This window comes from Grus americana, chromosome 12, assembly GCF_028858705.1.
Source record: "Grus americana isolate bGruAme1 chromosome 12, bGruAme1.mat, whole genome shotgun sequence".
Classification (NCBI taxonomy): Eukaryota; Metazoa; Chordata; class Aves; order Gruiformes; family Gruidae; genus Grus; species Grus americana.
The window spans coordinates 10,344,175-10,360,693 of record NC_072863.1 but is presented as its reverse complement, the minus strand read 5'-3'; the positions used below and the strand labels follow the sequence as shown (position 1 = coordinate 10,360,693).

At 44.7% G+C, this 16,519-nt stretch overlaps 1 long non-coding RNA gene across 1 annotated transcript in view; it reads left to right on the top strand.

Moving 5' to 3' along the window:
• LOC129211838 (uncharacterized) overlaps positions 1 to 16,464 on the top strand; it is a 20,069-nt gene extending 3,605 nt beyond the window's left edge. Inside the window, exon 3 of the long non-coding RNA XR_008578988.1 lies at positions 14,776 to 16,464. This is a non-coding gene — a long non-coding RNA (uncharacterized LOC129211838). The remainder of the gene's footprint in view (positions 1 to 14,775) is intronic.
• Positions 16,465 to 16,519: the final 55 nt, after the last annotated feature.

Below are 16,519 nucleotides of genomic sequence, written 5' to 3'. Positions count from 1 at the left end.
TGCCTTGAGTGCCCTGTGAATTTTGGGAATGAGGCAGTTATGGATGAGCTTTCCTTCGCTACAACTGCACAGTGCTGGCTGTTTCCTTCTTACTTTCTGTAAAGGGGGGGGGGGGGGGCACGGAACTCCCTTGCTGCTGGTAAATGTATGGCCTTGCTTTCAGAGTTATGCAAGATTAGGCTTTAACATTCATGTATTTTCATTGTGTAAGCTACTTAAGCAGAAAAGGTCACACTGGACAGATCATTTGAAACAGATGAGAAACATTTGCCAGCAGGGTGAATGCCAGTTCCCAAGTGCTAGAACTGGGTCAGTTCCTGAGAAAATTAGGTTGGAAAAAGGCATAGCTGGGATTTGCAACAATAGGGCTCCACGACACAGACAGCAGCGCTGGAGGAGCAGCTAGTGCAGCTCCATGCTGAAAAGTGCCTGCCCGTCCAGTCTCCTCCCGCCACTCTCCTGCCCAAACCATCTCCCTTTGAAAACTACAGATGCTTTTCTTTTCCTCTCCTTGTGTCATTGTGCCATGCTGTGTTCCTCCCCCTGCCAGCATTAATGCAATCCCCACGCTGGTCCTGGAGGAGGAGACTGGCTCAGGGCAAGCCTGGGAGGATCCATGTCCTGTTCCAAGGATGCTGAGTGAAGGCACTGCCTGTGGGTGGGAGACAGCGCGCTGGCTCAGGGCACACCTCTGCATAGGCTACATGCTCAAACCTGGGCTGGTACTGACCTTACTGGCTGTAGCTGTCTGCAGTGCCCTACCAAGCTGTGGGGAACAGGGCAAATCCCTGCACGTGCTGGAGCAGAGCCTCATGGCCTTGAGCTTGGGACATGCAGGTGATTTGCATCTTGCTAACTATTCTGCAGATGGAGTTAAGTTGCAAAAATCTCTTACATAAGGTGATGACAAGCTTGTGGAAGAAGGGGTTAGTAAAAATACACCCACTCTGGCTCACCAGCAAGCTCCACACGTGACTGGGAGGGTGCCCCCATGCACTGAGCCATGCCCAGCACTGCGGTAGCATGGCTGCTGCCCGGGCTCAGCCACCCACTGCTCTGCCTTGCGCCCACCTTGCCTCGGCACCCCATGGTCTCAGCAGCAAGACACCCCTGTGCCCAGCAACAGGCAAAGCCACAGGGGTTTTTCCCTGTCCACATGGCTGCCTTCCCCATTACAGTGGGGGAACCACTGACTTACTGGGTCTGCTCACAAATGAGATTTTTTGGGATTTATCAGCCAGGTGAGTGACTCCTGGAGTCCCTATGTGCTCACAAACATCTTGCAGGAGCTTCTGCCTCCAGGAGCCTGGCCAGGTCCCAGAGCCTCACAGCTGCTCTGCAGAGGCAAGATTAATAAAAGAGCTGAAGCCCAGAGAAGGAAGACTTGTAAAGGTGCCTCCAGGCTGGATAAGAGACTTCAAAGAGCAGATAAGCCCCTGCACTGGGTCCTTGGCCTCTGACAGATATGCTGGATAGGTACATGCAGGAATTAAAAAGCACTTCTGTAAAAATCCACTTTTGTTTGAAGAAATAAAGGAAGAGCAGCATGGTTGCTGAAACATCTCATTGCAAACGGCAAAGCAGTTGGCAAAGATCATTACTGGAGCTAAGTCCAAACAATGGGCCAAATCCTTTTTGGTTAAAAAGTATTCGATACATTCATCCCAGTTGTGCTAAATCCGTTCTGTCGAGCAATCCATTGCATTCCTATATTAAAATATTCTGATCTGACAGTTCAGAATAAAAGCTTTCAACTTTGTAATTCAGCTCCACATTTAGAAGTAGCTTCCTATTTGGCAAAATAACAACTAAAAGGCTCCAGCTATGAACAGACCGTTTGGTATCGAACAGTATGTTTCATTTGATCCAAAGGGATGATTTTGAAATTGCCAGTGGCATGAAAAATCAATGATTTGTAAAAGCCTCTTAACTGCCTCATGTTTCAGGGAAGCCAGTCTCTTTTATACAACTTGCATTAAACAAGCTCTTTCCGAGGCACTGGAATAAGAGACTCAGCCATTCCAAACACCCTGTGGCCTACAGCACAGTGTTCTGAATTGCACTGAAAAGGGGATGTCACCATGAGGAGATGTACTAGGAAGAGGAGCACGGGGCAGTGGTGATTGAATGTTGCAACAAAAATCCCTTCTTTATAGCAATAAATTAAACACTTAAGGCTTCCATGGGACTTCAGGAAATGATGGAAGGAATCCAGACTCTCTAGCAATGCCCAGTGTCAATATTTATTCTTGTGGCGAGTGGATACCTCAGTTTTCCCTATTTCTTTGCTGATGGCTACTGTTGGGGACTAATCCTGGCTTAGATGGCATCTCAAAGAAGGGACAGCAGCTGTTTGAATGTGCCTGTATAATGTAAGCCAACAAGGCTGCTGCTGTGGAGCTGGCACCGCTGAAATCTTTGCTTTCTGTAATCAACCAAATTATGTTCCCAAAAAGGTCCATTCAGCCAAAAGCTAAACTTCACTCCCTCTCTCTGCCTTTCAGCTTACTCTGCCACAGGTTCCCCGCTGCGTAAGAGACACCCCTTATTTATCCCAATCATCTTGGTTTCCTGTAATTGCGGATGAAAAGGTGTCTGTGCGGAGAATGTCTCCTGCCTTGCGAGCGCACCCTGACAAAAGCATTCACAACCTGCTGGCTCCTGTCCTCGCATTGCACTGAGTCATCTTCTGCTTCTTGAGCAATTTCTTCCACAACCTGCTCTTTGCTCTCACATGGACTAGCTCTGACTCTCCCTCCCATGCAGCTGGGCTTGGGCTGGGGGTTTAACAGAGCCCGTGAGAATAATTTCATTCTTATTGTGGCACAGGGGCAGCCTTTAATAACTTGGTGGCTAGGTTCTACCCTGGCACACCAGCGCACATAAATTTTGTGGGAGAAAAAAAAATACAAGGCAGGCTGAGGAATTAGACGGCCTTGACCAATATGTGTAGTTGCACCTGGGAACCAGCCTGCGGCAAAGATGGGCTCCAGGGGCCAAGGATGCACAGGGAGGGCTGCAGGGATGCTGGGGACCAGCGAGATGGAAGGGGATCAGGATCACAGCCTGACACACTGAAGCCCAAATTCTGCTGCTAAATGCACCAGGGCACTACAGGAAGAACTGAAATGGAGACGCAAAGCTGGCAGAATAACAGCTGCTAATAAACGGGCCACAAATACATCCAGACAGAAATGCAAAAGCAGCTAAAAATTATCTCCAGAACAGGAAGGCTCTGACATAGCTCCTAGCAGGAGCTGGGGGGACAAAGAGTCGCCCTATGCATGGCGTGCAGACAGAGCTCTGCGACACAGCTGCCCTTAGGAGACCTGGCTGGTCCCAGCACCATGAGCACTGGGTGCAACTGGGTCCTCTGGCTACAGTAGGCTCTGCCAGGAATGCAGGGTTTACAGGGAAGTTCTGTGCATCCCTGGTCTCCAGGAAGGTGCCACTTCCCCTGTTCCTCCTGTTTCCCCCCTGCCTGCAGACTTGGACCTGTGCTGCACGGATGCTGTGGGAGCTGTTGGCCCCATGCTGGGAAGCCCAGGGCTGCTCCAGGGCCATGTTCTGCTCCTCAGGCAAGCACAGACAGAAGTAACACCTCGTACCAAACAGACTGAGTCCGGAGCCTGTCTGGAGCAGAGAACCTGAAAATGTCCAAAGATTAATTGCTCCCATCTACACTGTCCTCCCCTGCCTGTCCCGCAGGTCAGGCAGGAGCTGACTGCAGCCTCCTGGGCACCAGACTGTGACCATGTAGGTGCTCATTAAGAGTTAAAAAACCAACTCCATTTGCTTCCACTGAAGTCTTCCCACCACATGGCTTTGAGCCCGGCTGCAAAAATGAGTTTACCTGGAATGGCACAGGCCTTAAGTCTTTGTGCAATCCTGAACTGAGCTCGAGCTGCAGGTACTGGAGTGAGCAGAGTTTTTCTCCTGTGACAAATGCCCAGGTCTCAGCCCAGCCTCCCTCTAGCAGGATGCTGCTGGCAGGCATTGCACCAGCATCCTGCTCCCCACCGGCCACCTGTCCTGCCTTGTGCCATTTTTTTTTTCCCAGTAGCGTTTGCCACCCAAAGTAGATTTGTGTTCTGCCTGTGGGTTTTAATCTTTCTAATTTAACATGCCACATTTCACAGGACAGTGGTAATTACTTCCAGTCTTGTTTTCAGGTTGCTCCAGAATTAAATAGACAAGTGAAAAAGAGGTCTAGAGAGTTGCTATGAAAGCAGAAACATTTTACATGAAGTGCTCTCTTGGTAACTGGGAAAACAAGCCTGGCAGCAGTGTAGCACGCTGCAGATCAGCCCAGAGAGTGCGGATGGGGAAGAAGATGCAATGGGCAAAGCAGCGTGCCGAATGTGCAGAGACCAGCTGCCTCTGCCAGCACCAGCACAAGGAGCCAGTGCTCCATCTCAGCTTTCAGGCCATCTTAAAATAAGAATAACCTCATGGATTTTTGCCTCTCTGCATCATTTTTTAAAACTGAATTTTCCTCTGCAAGCTTCTGAGCCCTTGTGACAAGCAATATAATTTTCACTTTCTCCTTTAAACACCAGCTAATGTCTTGTACTAGAGAGTTTATGGAGATGTTGGCAGAGGTCCTTCTGGTGTGATCACTGTGCAGTGGGAGTAGTAAAAGACAGGTATTCTGTACAGCTGAATGCCCTAACCTGGGGTGCTGGGGCATCTGACAATTCCCACTCTCTTCATTTTCACCTCCTGCCTTTGTCTCCAGTGGGGATGCAGTGCTGCAGTACTGCCCCTGGCCAGGGCAGGATCAGCCAGGGGCTGAGCAGCTGTCACCCCCTCAGCCACTGCCGGGTCCCCAGCACACACTGGGCAGGTACATCCCGCAGAGAGCCCAGGGCAGCCGAGCAGCCCCATAAAGCTGGCTGGGAAAAGTGGTCCTTCCCCTGGAGTGGCCAACAAGTCATGGAGGCGCTTTGCAGTCAGAGCCTGATCCTGCCTCTGCTGCCGTGAGGACCAGAGGGACGAGCACAGGGTCAGTGCATGAGCAGGGCAGCTGGCAGACGCAGGAGAAAGGGCAGGGTCCAGATCATTATCACAGATCGGTCCTTGAACCCTGAGCTGCAACCCTGAGAGATATAAAACAGCATTTGCCCTGGGGGCAGGTGGCTTTCCTGAGCTCAGGGTGCCCTTGGAGGGGACAGCAGTGCTGGCCTGCTCCCCCATGTCTTCTACCAGCTGTACAGTGGCCAGGAATCACCAACGCAAACAGCAGACCAAGCCTTTATGTCTCACGTAAACATCTTACTGGTGTTGAAAGGTGCTTTGTTAAATGTTTAATTATAGGTACAAAGTTTGGCCTGATGGTGAACAAACAGGGAAGAAATTATTTTTTTTAAAAAAAAAGACACCCCAAAAATGCTGAATGGATTTGTCCTTTTCAGATGCAAATCATTTAACATCTCCCCCAAAAGAGCAAGCATTAACTCAGAATAACTGCTTGGCCATATCTGCTGACAGCTCTTATCAGCAAGCCAGTGCTGATTTAAGGCAAGCCTAAATACTGTTAACTATATTAAAAACTATTTAAATCTTCACATAAATGGAAAATTATGAGAAGACACTTAAGTTAGGAATGACCACAGGAAGGATTTCAGAACAGCCAGAACATGGCTTGCAAGGGATGGGACACACATCAGTTCAAGCAAAAGTGGTGTAAACACACACAAACACAAAAAGTATAAACATGCCCGTCTGAAAATCTGCAGTTATAGCATCACCTTGAACTCTAAGCAGATGCAACAAAAGTTATTTCAAGAACACAAACATCAATACCACTAAAAAAGAAAGAAGCGCTGGAAAGCTCTTTCAAATTTATATAGAAATGCTGGTATGCAAAAATCTATATTCTGCATTACACCTGAACAGCTATGTTGAGTTTCAAGAACACACACAACAAAATAAAAGTGTAAGATAAAGCAGACAAATTCTCCCACCCCCATTTGGCTAAATACAGCAGAGAGTGAGTTGCTGAGATTTAACACTGATCACATAGTTACGGCTTACCATAATGTGTCAGGATTTTCCTTTGAGCCAGGTAATGCACAAGATGAAAGTATTTACTAGTTCTAAAAAAAGGAAACTGGAACAGCAAAATAGAAGGAAAAGTCCTGCATATGTTCCTCTTTCCAGAGATCAAGTTTCAAGCAACTGTATCTGAACAGCCAGTCTGAAAGTGTTTTGTGTATAGGATGCACATGAAGAAATAGGGAAGTCAACTGCTGCTCACTGCCCACGGCAGGCGTCTGGCTCAACATCCCCTCCCAGACAGCAAAGTAAGCACATTACACACGTGGGATACAGCAAACAGTCCCACAACAGCATTCGAGGGATTTTCCTACCACAAGATGCAATTTGATCAGAAAACCCTGCTTAATGTGAACTGAAGTGTTTTGTGGAAATACACTGGTTCCAGCTAACTTCTGTCAGACTTCTGCTTGGCCGCTGGCCAGCTTGCAGCGAGGCTGCTGGTAACACAGTGATCCCAGCACGGGGTCAGAGCCGCAGGCAAACCCCCAGCAGCCAGGCAGCAAGTGGCTCCCTGCGGGCTCCAGTGTCTAAGGTCTAGGCTAGGGGCTCTAAGGTGAGCAGATGGGAAAACCTTGAACATCCTGGCTGGTCTCGGAGGTTGGAAGTTTCCCAGCTCCTGTCACCTGCAACACAGTGACAGCTGCAGCTCTGTGCATCCTGAACTAATGCTCAGCATGCCAGCTATGGGCAGGCAAGTCTTCACAGGCAGATGATAGCCGGACCACTTCATTTGTGGGAAAAAGAAAAACCACCAAAACCAAGTGTATGAAAGTAAAACAGTTCAACATTTTATCCAATGGGAAATTTTGGTCTTTGTTTCCCCTGGGGAATGAGGCTCCTTCTCATCAAAGAATAGCTTCGCTCCATTGTTATTTCCCATGAAATATGTTTTGACCAAGGTCCCGATCAGATGACTGTTGCCTTCAGAGAGGAACGCAGCAAATGGAAAAAACTTGCCCCAAGCAGTTACAGGCAGAAGTGACACTGGTAGGATGGAGCTGATTCCCTGAGACATCAGACCTCATGTCCTGAGAGGAGGTGCTGGCAGTTCAGCTACAAATTACAGTGCCGAAGGAGGAATTGCTGGCGGGACTGTTCTCCAGGGAGGTGCAGGTACAGCTGGTTGGTCTTCCTCAGCACTGACTGGGATCTCTTGGTTATTGGCCAGTGAAATCAGGAAGAGGTTAGATTTCACTGGTATAATTTGGCTTGTGGACGCTCTTACTTAGGCTCGTTCTGCAACAGGGAATTTGGTTAGGGAAAAAGGGTAGAGCAGCCTCTTTTGGCAGTGTTGAAATCCCTGTACATGCCCAGGAGCATGCACACATTAGGTAACAGTGAAAAGAAAAGCAGAGGAACAGCAATCCAGGGGAGACAGATGAGCAGCTTTGCAGATCTGCTCTCTGTGAAGCGTTACTGTGCAAGACGCCTTCCTACAGCAGCTGCTGCAGGACTGTGGTCTGTAGAGGAGGGTGAGGACAGGATACACAAAGCCTCTTGACAGGGTGGTCTGGCTAATCCAGCACAGCTGTACTTGGATAGGCAGAGCCCTGCTTTGAAATCTGTCCCCTGCCACCCTGGCAGTGGCAGAGACTGATTCTGGCCAGAGGTATCCCTGGGATGTTGGGGACAGAAGTTTTGCCAGATAATTTGTCAACAATTTATAACACCAATAAAGAAGTGGGTCCACCTGACCAGAGCTGAAGGTAACACTGCTCAAAGGTCTACAAAAGCACAGCAGGTTTTCAAAGCCAGAGCCCTGGGTGGGCCATTCCCATGCAAGTCTCCTCATGATCCTTTTCAACAGGAGCTGTGTTGAGTTTGCCCTGTAGAGAAGCTCACAGAGCAGCATTTGCACCAACCACAGCCTTTCACATTGAGGTTAAAAAACAAAAAAAGGAAATCTAAGGAAATACATAATCTTTTACATAAATCAACAATGTTTGATTCACCATGGATAAAGAAGTGCTAAAATCTGATGTCATGGAGAATGTGCAGTTAGCAGTTCAATAAAAAATGAATTGAGGCACTACTGAAGTGCTGTAAAGCAATGATTTATCAGTTCAGTCCTTGCAGAGACACTATTGCAAAGCCCTGTAAGCAAACAAATGCCCAGGTTCCCACTCAGCAACTGCTGAGCATGCAGAGCTCATAACACCCAACAAGCCATCTCTTCCAAGGACTCCTGCAACTGAAAGTCAAGTGTGTCCCAACATCCATGGTTTGCCTGAATAGAGGCCCTACCCCTGTAATGGCTGGCTGTAGATCTGGGTCCTCAAACACACAGTTGTCAGCTATCACTGCCTGAACTCCCTGGTGTGTAATTTCAGGTTACAGGGATGCTGCAAGCCAGGGCTTTGGAAAGCACCACTCACACTGCCCCCCTCCTTCCAGCTCTCAGCAGGAGACCAGAGCATGGCACCTTGCCATCACAAGTTGTTCTCACCTTGGCAGGTTGTGCAACAAGTTCAGAGTTTACCGTCCATGAGGTAGATTATCACATTTGCTGTGATAAAGGTTATGCCCACATGTGAAGTGAGGAAAAATAGGAGAGAAAGTGGTTATTAATCAAAACACTAAGTTCTACTGCATTTCTCATGCTTGGGCACTGTTAGAGGCACTGCCACCTCCCGAAATAAACCCAAGCTGGAATAGCTTAATAGCAGTTCAGTTACTGGTAGGAAAGAACCAGAATTTGCCCCAGTTTCAGCTTGCAGGCAGGGCTCAACCTGTTTAAAGACTGCTCGGGCATGTTGCACACAAAAATACTTGCTAACACTTAACATATTAAGTCTAATGCTTGAGAAATACAGAACTCCTAAGGGTACAGGCACTTGTGGGTGTGTAGGATTAAGCCCAAAGGTCATCATGCTATTTCCTACTTGTTCCCTTTTCTGACTTTCACTAGTGCTATGATCTGTAGTTGGGGCTTGCCCTACGTTACTAAGAGTTGACTTTGTACATTTGAGTAATACTATAAAGATGTACAACAGGAAAAAAAAATTCAACAGGCTTTTAGAAGTATACGAATAAATCCTTCATGTTAACCAATTGCCACTTACAAGACAGATTTCAGCTAGTGGAGGAAGATTTCTCTTAATAGAGGAAAGGAAATACTTATTTTAATGAAAAGATCTCAGTAGTTTGCCTGCATTTGTAAAAGACATTCCTTAAACCTGTCGGTGAAGCAATCTACACTCTTCCAAAAATGAGTTCCACTCTCCTAAATTCCTCACAAGTTGACTGAGCAATACAGATTTTAATCCAACGATAACCCTGAATTTTGAAGAATTGCCACCTTCTGAAAAATCTCCCAGTCTTGCACCAACTGCCTCTGCAGAAAGACCCTGGGAACACGCCATGGAAACGGAGGCACTCTCTGATGCTCTCTTAGTGAAGTCGTACTTCCCACTAAGTCCATTCCCTCAAGACATGAAGTCCCTTGATCCATGCATCGGCTGAGCCCAAACCATTATATGGTATGGCTCATTATAAACCAAACTATATTTATATAAAAAGGGTTTGAAGAGAACCCATGTATTGTCAGGAACAGGATAAGTAGGAAAGGTCTTCACAGATGTTCAACCAATGAAATGGCCATGCCTTCACCTCTCCAGGACGTTGCCATTAATTACACAGGCTGGGATTGCAGGTAGCAATGGGCAGAGGCTATCGCTGTCTCTGTTGCCACTTGAGCCTGGTGCCCACCCTGCCTGCCCTGCCTTGGGCCGAGGGGCAATCATGGGAAAGGGGAGAGCACTGGGATGGTTGTGTGTGTGCTGGAGGAGAGGAGGAGGGGCTGGAGGAGAGGCTGGAGGAAGAGGAGAGAGGGCTGCCCAGCACAGCAGGGAGGTTGCTCCAGAGGAAGCAAATGAGCCACAGTGCACAAGGGAAACTGCCTTGGTTTATCTTCCAGCTCACAGCATCTGTCCCTCATTGGCTCTTTATTTTGTAGTCTGAGAATATCAAGCATAAAACAAGTTTTCCCATACTTTTAGATTTTCTGTCTGTGAATGTCTGGCACAGAAAACATTCATCAGAGGTCAGAAATTCCTCCCCACCACGAAGGACTGCTCAACAGAATACAAGTCACCACTGTCCTCTACCCGCTGCGAGGAGGATCGGGGGGGGAGGGGGAAGCAAGTAAATGTGCTCCTCACCCTTAATCGCTTTTGACAGCCCAATTTCAAATGCCTTATTTTGGTTTTAAATTTGTCTCCTACACTGTTTAAAAAATTTCTGGCCCTCAACAACACTTTTTGTAGGTGCTTTTCATGGCACCACAATGCATGAACTGTCCACCCAAAACTGCGAGCTTAACTAAACAGTGTGGCACGGGGCAGGGCAAAAATGTCTTTGGATTCCTTTGGTCCATCAAAATCACAGCATGCCTGACAAATTAACCAGCGAGAGAGATACATTTCCATATCAATCCAGCTGTTCATTTTGGAAATGTCAGAGCATACCCGCTTGTGAAGAAATACCTCACCCCCTGTTCTGCCCACTGACAAGAGCGCCTGTGTGCTCCCCATCCATTTCTCTAAAAAAAAATAAAAAAAGAAACCACTGGATTTGGTACAAACCACCCTCCACAGCTGTCTAAAGGCTGCTGGCTGGCCGGCTCTTCCCGAAACACCATCCTTGGGAGCCCATCAGCTGGCAAGCAGGGCAGCACACTGCAGATCTTGCAGAGCAGAAGGATAGTCACAGCTGCAGTGCAAGCAGATGCCTGCCAGCCTGCACAGAGCAGAGCCAAGGCTGGAAGGGACCTCAGGAGATAGTCTAGTCCAACCTCCTGGGCAGAGATGGGTCAAACATGCTAGCAGTCAGGCAGATGGTTTAAAATTTAAGACAGACATGTTTTAGCCCTAGACCAAACCCTAGACTTTTTTAAGAGAAGGGTTAGAGAGTCGGCAGTTATGGAGCTCACCTGGTTTGGAGACTGTAGCAGCACATGGCAACACTGCTGGAAGCTGAAGGAGAAATGAAAGCCCCTTAGGCAGCTCTGACCCCTACCCAGATGTGTGTTTTTAACTGCACATCGGTTCCACTTCCTTTGCTTGTTTTTCATGTTTATAAGCTTGCAAGGGTAACAACTTCAGTGGCATCAAGTAAAGGCATTTTGTATAAACAAGCTGAAAAAGTGACAAATGGCAGAATGCTCTGTACTCCTAGAGATCAGAGTGCAGAAGCAGCTCTCTACTACCAAAATAAAGGGGGTTCAATGTCTGTAGGCTGAGCATGACGCACACTCAGAAGCGATCACAGAAGGAAAATTCAAGTTGCAATATTGTCAAACAGATGTCCATCAGAAAGTTAAAAATATCTAGATGTTTTTATCAATTTTGATTTTAAGAGTAATCTGTCAATTCAGACAAGAATTTGTTGCTGCTTTTAAAAAGGAAACAATAAATTTAGGTTTAAAAAAATTCCTATTTAGAAAAACTAAATTTAACCTTCTGTGCACAAGGCTTTCTTGGTTTATGTAGAAGTCCAAATGAGAAAAAAAGCAGATGGGGGAAAAGTTTTCTTTCTCTATCTGCACCTGTGGGAGCAGAAGTTATAAGATCTGCTGTGTTTTATATATGCCTTCTAAGCACATTATGGCAACTCTGAGTTTGCTTTTAGTTAAAACAGAATTTCATGTTGTTTGTTGATATCTGAAAGGCCAAATAACCTAACCAAATTAAATGAAATGCTAATTTTGGGGCATGTAAATCCTGAAAGAATCAAGTTCTTTTTCCTACATACAACAAGGTTTGTCAATTTATGCATCAAACAGAAATCTTAAATTAACAATGAAAGATCTTCAAACAAAATATTAATGCAGGTTATCAAAAAGAGCACGTGTCAAGCCGAGCCTGTGTGATAAGGCTGTTTCTGACCCACTAGCAAAAGTTAAAAATTGGCAAAGAGAGTTTTGAAGATCCCAAACACACAACTGAGGCTCAATAATGCCATACACAGGCAATACTAAATAACAGTAAGCAGGCAAGCATGGGACTGCTCACAGATGGGCAAGAAAATTGAGTAACAAGTGATACTCGATTCATTGGGGTGGTCCAAGAGTAATAATTCTGCCTTGTACCTCTCTTCTTTTGCAATCCTTCGTTTGCAAAGACAGGAGGAAGGAAACTGTTTGACAATTCCCCTGCCATTTCACCAGAAACAACATAATCATCATTTAATTGATATTCCTGGGAAATAGAAGTTTATGTTGCTTGAGCCAAAAATCACAAAATTATCGCTGTTGGCAGAAGTATCTCAATGTCATCATTGTATAAATGTCTTACTGGAGAAGGAACAGAATGAACTTACCATTTCAGTACACAGCAGAACATGCAAGCTAGACACATCACCCACTGATTAGTGGAAGAGAATAGCTTCAACAGAAACATTTTTTGGTGACTGAATTCAATACTCCTTACCCATTTCTAAATGATACCACTGAAAGTTTTCAGACATAATCCTCCTTTCTTTTGCTTGAGTTTGTTAGGGGCTGGAGAATACATGGAGTGTGGGATGTTTAGTCCTATCAAATATTTTTCAGAACTTGATGCACTTGGAAGCTTATGCTGGGAAGCAGTGTTTGCTGCTGCTTTACTTTTTTCTTCTACCTGTGATTATGTGAGAACAGGAGATTCTGGAGATCAAAAGCAAGTGGCTGGAATGAACAATGTCTCATCAGCTCAGGACTTCATACCTATCTGGAATGCAATGTTCTTATTTACATAAATTACATTTACACTTAGGGTATCAGTACTTCTCACTCAAGCTGCAAAAGGATTTCAAAAACCTACTAACCTTGGAGCAGAAAAATATCTGTAAATGCATTAGGAGAAAAATCAACAAACGTCTTTGAAATGCTGAAGAGCAGGAAATGTAACGTAGCTCTATCTAATGGTTTGATGAAAGATAAAAATAGTAGTATGCCATTTAATGAGACAATTTACCACTGTCACTGAGGCCATCTCCTGCGAAAGGATGAGTGTAAGGGAGAAGATGGTCCTTAAACTCATCAGAGCAGTGAGCCCCAAGACCTCTGTAAACCAGCTTCAATAGACTTTCTTATATAGAGAGGAACGCAATGCCATGTACAAGCGCATGGTTTAATGTGGCTGGCACACAGCCACACAGCTGTTTGCTCCCTCCCTCCCTCCTTGTGGGATGAGGGAGAGAATTGAAAATGGAAAAGAAAAAAAATACCACAAACAGAAAAACCTCAAAAAACCTGTGGGCTGAGATACAGACAGTTGTTTAATAAGACAAAAAAGATAATAAATAAATAAAAATAATAAAAGGATATACAAAACAAGTGATGAACAGCACAACTTCTCACCACCTAAACTCAATGCTCTGCAAGACCCTGAGCTGCCCCACCTCCCGGCCCACCCACCCCTGGTTATATACACAGAGCATGATGTCATATGGTATGGAATATCCCTTTGGCCAGTTTGGGACAGCTGCCCTGGCTGTGTCCCCTCCCAGCTTCTTGGGCACCCCCTGCCTTTTCATTGGCAGGGCAGTGTGAGAAGCTGAAAAGTCCCAGACTGTTTGGCAACAACTAAAATATTAGTGTGTTATCAACATTATTCTCATCCTAAATCTAAATCACAGCACTAACCAGCTGGTAGGAAGAAAATTAACTCTATCCCTGCTGAAACCAGGACAGCAAGTGGGATGGAAAGACATGAAGATGTAGAAAGCGGTGTCCTCCTGCAGTCCCCGTGCCAATATGAGCTTTCATAGTTGCGTGCTAGGGTGGTGGCAACAATATATAGTCCCACAGATGCATTCTTAGATATGAACTTAGTTTTTCTTCCTCCTGTGGATATAGTAGTAGAGGTGATTCTTTATCATGGACATTGCAACAGAACGAGGCATATAAGCAGGGGCCCAACAGGATCAGCTAACACAGAACAGAATTTTCTCTGGGTAAATTGTTTATGATTTCTTCAACTTGTGATTATTGATCTAGAGATCACACACACACTGCATCTATCTACGTACATATGAAAAGTTGTATGAATTCTAGTAATATAATAATTATAATAAAGCCACAGTTATAATACTCCAAAGATAAATGTTTATTGAGTTGCTGAAAAATACAAGTATTCCAGTAAGTTTGTCACATTTAAATGTTAGCTAAAAAACCCCCACAGAAGTTCCACATACAGTCTAGTTGTTCCACTTCCCCACTATAATGAAAACTGTTAAGATGATACAAAGTCAAACCTTTTAACAATCACCTGTGAATTTCAGAAAAGCTAACATGTTCTAATTCTTCTGATATTGCCCTTACTAGTTAGTAGCTATGAGCTATTGTGCTGACTTATGCATCATTCTGTTCTGAAGGCAATGTGTTATAGCTGTGAAAACTCAATATTCATATTATAATCTACTCTTTGGCTATATAATCAGAATATTAGCATGAAATTTCCATTATTAATGAGGCTTAACTAATTAAAACCACAAATAACTACATACACATTTTGCAAATAGGTTTAATCTGCTAAAGTCATTGCAACATTAAACTTCAAACTTTAAAAAAAAAAAAATATATATTTCTTGGAAGGGTTCTAACAGCCATTTGAGTGATACTTGTAGCCAGAGTAACTGATTAACATGTTTGAACACAGAACCAGAAACAGGAGAATTCTGTGAAACCATGGATAATGAGTTGAATTTTTTTTTTTTTTTTTTAAACTCTCATAGTTTCCACACACTAAGACTATCAGAACAGCAATGCTAGCCTGGGGCACTGTAGTTATACCATCACTGGTGTAAACATCTTTAATTAGAGGAAAGTTAAAAGGCTACAGTCGTAACAATGCATCTTAACCAACGCAAACCAGCAGCTGAAGACAGCGAGATACACGACTGGTCTGTGAGCAGGACACTGAAGAGACTGTAAAAGCAGACACGGCATGAGAACATACATCACGGGTATCTGACAGACTATGGACGGAGATGCAGATTTCAAGCTAAAACAGAAAACAGAGTTCTCTTTAGCAGTAGTTCACCATCTTTGATTTAGGAAACAGAAGCTGAACAAGCTCAGTGTGGCATATGAAAAGTTTACTGCAGTCAGCAAGACCTATATGGACCTATGAATATGGACTACTCCTGAATAATCCCTGGGTGGAGGAAGCACTGCAATAAAGATCTATAAAATGTATTCAGTGCCATCAGTTCTCAAATATTGCTGGAATCAATGCAGCCTGCCAGCAGCAGACACCTTTACCAAGGCAGGTGTGGTAAGCTACTATCTACTGTTTACAGCTGGAGCCTGCCATTTACAAAACTTTTAACGCTTCAGGACTCAGTGAAAAAAGTCCATGTCTGAGCCACATCATCCACAGCTAATAATCTAAAAATAAAGTAGCATACCTGTTTGTGGCACCCTGATCAAATGTACCAAGCTCAAATAAAAAAAATTACACTTCAAAACTTCATGAATTTTACATTTCTGTCAATACATTTCTGTCCAATCTCACGTGGAAATCGCTTCCCCCCCCCCCCCCAACCCTTACAACACTTCCCTTATTCAGGAGTGACCTTCCCCATGAAGATGGCCAAAGACAGACAAGGAATCTCATGGTTCATGGAGTCCAGCCTGGAACAGAGGCCTCTGTGGACCCGAAAGGCCTTTTCATAAGAGGAATGTTTTCTTTGTAGCTGGAAACTGAACGAGACTCACAGAACATTTCAACCACAAACCCCTCATCGATAACTGCAATTAAAAGAAAAAAGTTCCAACTGTTTAGATGCCTTTGTCAAGGATGGTGTTCACGTTCTTTGGAATGCTGCTCCTCAATTTCTGCTTTATAGTCCCAAATTATGTTTCATCAGGAAACAAAGAACAGCTGGGTGCGTATAGGTGCAGAATTAAAAGACTCACAGGGAAAAACATCTCTCAAGAGAGTCTTTTACTTCCAATATTCAGGTCTAATAATAAAATTGTCCAGATATTTAAATAAAGAAGGTAAAAATAAATTTTGTCATATAGAATTGTATTTTAACCTACATTTGAATAACCTAACTACAGCTCCAAAAACTGGCAGTTCTGTTTCCCTAATGCCGGATGTAGCAAATTAATGACTGCAAACCCCACAAAAGGTTACCTTGGCTATTTCCAGATCCAACCCAGGGAAGGGAAGGGAAGCAGATCACCTCTGTCAGCAGGAGTTTCCATACTGCATTAAGTATATTATTAGCAAGATTGAAAAAAAAAAAATATCCTATGTTGTTCCCAATATATATGCTATAAGACGTTGGGTGGTTTTCACATTGTGTAAGACAGGAAAGTGAAACGTACAAAGACCCTGCTACAAGTGAAGGCATCTTTATCTTCACATATTCTCACCGCTAATGTCCCTGTTGGTCAAAACCAAAGTCCTAATGTACTTTATATGTAAAAGTGTCCTGTATTTCCCTGGAATAAGAGTTAACGTTTCTT